The following is a 4,984-nucleotide window of genomic DNA, read 5'->3' on the forward strand; positions in this document are numbered from 1 at the left end:
CGAAAGCTTCAATTGCTCATTGCTTGATCGTTTCTCAACCGAATTCGCTCAAATTTGTTGCAAATCAAAGCTCTTTTCATCTATTTTTTTTATCTATGTAAGTTTTCTACAAACTCACATCAGTTTTTATGAATTCTTGGCATGTTTATTCACGAATTTCATGAAAATTCGAAACTTATAATGCTCAATTTGCTTTGTTTTGTCAAGTTTTATGCCATGAAATTGCTTGATTATGTTTGTATATTGCCTTGGGAGTAATTTGAGACTTGTTTGACTCAATTTGGTGACAAAATGAGCAATTTGCCATTGTTGGACCTCTCAAGGTTGTGAAGAACAATGTGGCTTGTTCTTGATGTTTTTGCTAGAAATTCTTGTTCAATTTGTCACAATAATCACTATAGTGTTGCAAGAAATTGTTTGATTGCTTAAAAAATGCTGTCATGCTCAATTTGAATTTGTGCTCTGTTTTAATACTACGTACTCTGTTTTTGCGAACATAGTATCATGCGGCTAGGCGAACCTTAGATACTATAGAACCTTAATTCATGATAATTTTTCACAACGTAGCATGGCTAGACAGCGAGGCTCGGGTTCACGGTCTCGAAACACTAGACGGGAGCATGAGCCCATAGAGGATGACATCACACCTTCCACTTCGCTTGGTCGGCCTCCGGAGTGGGATGAGCGGACCTTGTTCTTCGCCCCTGTCCACCACATTTCTGACAGGGTAAGACAGGGCGTCGCGCCCGGGAGGACACGACATCACGGCTCTGGCTGTGATGGCTTAGGCGGTTTGTACAGGATGTACATCGCTAGGGATCTTGAGACGAGATTCCTATGGGAGTCTTGCGGGCTAGTTACTCTGTTCGAGACCTCCGAGGCTATGGTCGCCTCCAGCGAGGGTCATCATGTAGTGCGCGCTTTGGTGGAGTTTTTCTAGGACACCACCAACACCTTCCATTTCCCCTATGGCGAGATGATCGTCACCCCTACGGACTTCAGTCTCATCACAGGACCGGAGTTCACTTCTGTGCCACTGCCGTTTGACAGTGGAATCGACGTCTTCTCTTCGGAGGTCGAGGAGCTGTTAGGGCCGATCGCTATTCGGGCCCGAGCTGAGGTCGAGACGACTCAGTTTAGTGCTAGAGGAATTCGCCGCTCGACGCTGGCAGTGGCTCTTGATGATGACGCTAGGGACATTCTCCCCTGACAAAGGTAGTAGAGTGTTACTTTACTATCTGCCTGTTGTCCGTGATCTTCACCGGATTGGGACTTATGACTGGGCCAGCTTGGCCTATGCTAACTTCGTTCGCGCGCTGAGGGACTCGTGTCGACACCGGTCCTTTGGGACGAACGTTGCTTTGTCTGCCTTTTGGAAGGTCGTAGAGGTAAACATTTATTCCCTATAAAGTTTAGCTCTACATATTAGTAGCATTTGCTCACACTTTTAACTCCTTGTAGATCTGGTTCTACGAGCACTTTCCTTCCGTTGCGCCGGCGAGACCATCGCCGCGGGGATTTCTAGTGAGCGCTTCTTGGGCCGGTCACCATGTGGATATGTCTACTACACATGTCTGGCACCGGATCATCTCGGTACGACATTTATTGTTCATCTTGCTCTTCCGCGGTGCTTTATGTGTATTCTTGCCTGACTGATGCTGTTTATAGGGACCTGAGGTGGTATACCGGCCGTGGGGCGGTTGGACAGTCCCTAGGTAAGCCGCACAGTACTCTGTTGAGCGTCGCTATTTTCTGGGGACTTATGGAGCGGTCGCGTACTTAGGAGAGAGGGTCGCTAGACAGCATTCTTCTGATGTCTTCGTCGTTCCTGCTGTTCCAGCACGTCATATGTTCGACGAGGCGCGGTTGTCTAGCATGTCTGAGGGAGCTGGTACCCCTTGGCGGTCCCATGTGATCCTCGGGTGGTGTTATGCTGAGGAGCTACTACCTTTGTTAGCTCCAGCCCCCGTACCGGCTGAGGATGTGAGGGTAAGTTTTTCTTAGCTTTATTTTCCACTAAGTAGCCCCCAAGTAATGCTTTACTGATTTTTTTCTGCTTTATCAGGATGATGCTCCTGAGTTCGTGCCACCCCGTATGTCCATCCACTACCAGGGGATGCACGGGCCGATCGAGGAGATGATTTCTCCGGTTCCCGAGGGCGAGCGCTTCGTAGAGCGGTCGATTCCTCGCCACCAGAATAGAGTAAGCCTAGTTTTTTTTCAGAATTTTTGTGTTTATATATCATGAATTTTTACTGACTTATTTCTCTGACAGTTTTCACGCGAGTTGGTTTCGGCGATGGCACGATGCATAGATGCCTTCTGGAGCCAGCTCGTTCGGATGAGGAACACGGCCACTTGCCGTCGGGATGACGTCATCCGAGAGGTAGTCTTTCTTTACTCATTGTTTTTGCATTGCTACTTCAATTTTACTTTGTTTCTGATTTAAATCTTTTTGCAGGGCCAGCCTATTACTTCTAACACCCGCGCGAGACCTGAGGGGCGGAGGGATCCAGCGAGGTCTAGCTCGAGACGTCGTCGCACTTCGTCAGGGGGTAGAGGCGGTCGCTCTGAGGTTGCTCGAGCTGACGTTGCCGAGGGCTCGGGATCTTCTTCCGAGGGTGCTCACGCTGTACCGGTAGGAGAGGCTACCTCGGCTTTCAGAGGTGGTGGGATGTACGAGGTAGGCTCGTCATCGCAGCAGCCTCCGCGGCCTCAGCCTCAGGTTGATCCTGGCTGGAGTGGTCCTATATTGAGGCTTCCTCCTCCTACGGAGACTGGAGCTGGAGCTGGTGGAAAGGTGACTCCTCGTACGGCGCAATTTTATGACATGATGGGCCTACGCCCTCCGGCGCCGTAGTTTGTTCCTGTGTATATTTTATTTTGACTTTTTATAGAACTTTGCCTTAAACTCATTATTTATAGATACATTTTGTATATTTATGCCATTATGAATTTATTTATTGTTGTGTGTATGTTTGTGTGTGCAAGAAAAGTGTGTTAACAATTTTGCGCAAAAATTTCGTCATTTTTATTATTGATGGAGGGTATCCGACTCTCTCCCCCAGAAAGAAAAAATAAAAGAGGAAAAAAATGAATAGAATGTCGGGTGTTTGGAATTTAAAATACAGTCCAAAAAGAAAAATATAAATTTAAAAAAATAACAGCTATATTTAATTAATTAAGAAAAAGAATAAAAAAGATGTTTAGGAAAATTAAACGGAGCCATAAAGTCATTAACCGACTCGAGTCTAATATTAAAAACGCAAGTTGAGCACGTGCGGCTGGTCTGGCAACTTGGCGCCAGCTGGCGCCACACTATGGCGCATGGCGCCAGGCGCTACACTTAGCGTGTGGCGCCAAGCGCTGGCGGCTGGCGCCAATTGACGCTGAGGCTGTATTTTAATCTGATTAAAATTCCTCGCAGTTTCTGTATAAAAATCCCCCTGCCCAGTCGATTCTTCTCATTATTCCAGCGAATAAATAATTCTCTTCTTTAGAAAAATAATAATCATGCCTTAAGTCACCAAGACCTTCACCCAATACACTCATGAATGGTGTCGATCTCTTAATGCGAGGGAGAGAAAAGAATTAGATTTATTTTACCTGGGGGGAATTTATGGCATCAAAGGGGTAGATCTTGACCTAGACTTCATACTTACCGCTTTAGAGTTTTGGAATGTTGATACTCATTGTTTCGGAATGGGGTATGATGAGATTAGCCCTTTGCCGGAGGAATTTGGTGCTATCTTAGGCTTCCCTGCGATAGACCTTATAGCAATCCCTAGAGTAGATGCATATTATTATAAGGATTTTGAGCGCTTCTTTAATTTAAAGGAAAGGGATTTATCAAAAATAGTAGATGGCAACATAGTTAATTTGAAAGAATTTGCACGCCATTATTTTGATAAACCTCTTTCTGAATCTTTTCATATATATAGAATAAGGGTGTTCTTATTTTGCATGCTTAATCAATTTTTTCTTAGTAGTGGTAAAAATAATGAGGGTCAATCAATTATAACCACTGTACTAGAAAAAATTGAATAAGGGAGAAATCCGATGCCATTAATTAGTTGGAGAGACTATGATTAGTCTAGATGAACTGAAAAGGGACCCAAAAGCACCTCTTCGCGGCTCTCCAATTTTATTACAGGTAGAAAAATAATATTTTTAATTACAGAAATCAAAAAATATATTTTTGTATTGTAATAATAATTTATTTGCATTGCAATTTTTTTTACAGATGTGGCTAATGGAGGGGCTAGGATTAATTAGCCCTCCGGACGACATTGAAAAGTATACTCCCAATTGCTTCGTGAGAAGGAAGAAACGCATCCCTAAAATTTGGCGCCATGGGTGGAGAAAAGTCTTTGAATCACGTGATTTCACTATCAAGTGGGTCGTCCCATGGTGGAAAATAGAAAGGATGGTTGGTGTTAACAAGCAACCTTTCTGCCGTCTTCCAAGCTTGTCTCGTGTAACTTATTATTACCCCTGCAGGGTAAAAAGACAATACGGCTTGCTTCAGAATATTCCTTCCGGAGATCTTCGTCCTCCCTTTGAGTACCCTATTTCTCAAGAAGTAGACAGATTTGATGCTTACTGGGGCGCTCGACCTTTATGGGAAGTGATTACCCAAAAGGTCCCTCCTTCTTTGCCCAATGATTTAAAGAAGTGGTTGCTGAAGAAATCTTCGATTGATCAGGGTAAAACCGATGTGAAGAATCGTCTAGGTGACAGGGTGACTCCTGCCAAGGAACGCTTAGGTGCCAGAATTGAATTCAAAACACCTACAATGCCTAGGAAGAAAAAAACTACTAAAGACAAAGGGAAAAGGAAAGCTAACACCACAGACAAAAAGGCTTGGGTGCAAGAGAAGAATGGAGTGTTAGCTGAAGGGGAGACCATCTACTCAAAAATTTAATGTAGGTCCTCTAAAAGATGCCTACTAGCTAAAGTTATGGATGAAGAGGAGGAAGCAGAC

The 4,984-nt window shown here is 44.4% G+C and overlaps 1 long non-coding RNA gene across 1 annotated transcript; it reads left to right on the forward strand.

The window, feature by feature from the left end:
• Window positions 1-435: 435 nt before the first annotated feature.
• On the forward strand, window positions 436-2,199 carry LOC145581200 (uncharacterized). Its single transcript, XR_014099609.1, has 4 exons — window positions 436-1,388; window positions 1,462-1,593; window positions 1,669-1,989; window positions 2,066-2,199. It is a non-coding gene; the product is annotated as an uncharacterized LOC145581200 (long non-coding RNA).
• The last annotated feature ends 2,785 nt before the right edge of the window (window positions 2,200-4,984 follow it).

This window comes from Chenopodium album, chromosome 1 (genome assembly GCF_948465745.1).
Source record: "Chenopodium album chromosome 1, dcCheAlbu1.1, whole genome shotgun sequence".
In the NCBI taxonomy this organism is placed as follows: Eukaryota; Viridiplantae; Streptophyta; class Magnoliopsida; order Caryophyllales; family Amaranthaceae; genus Chenopodium; species Chenopodium album.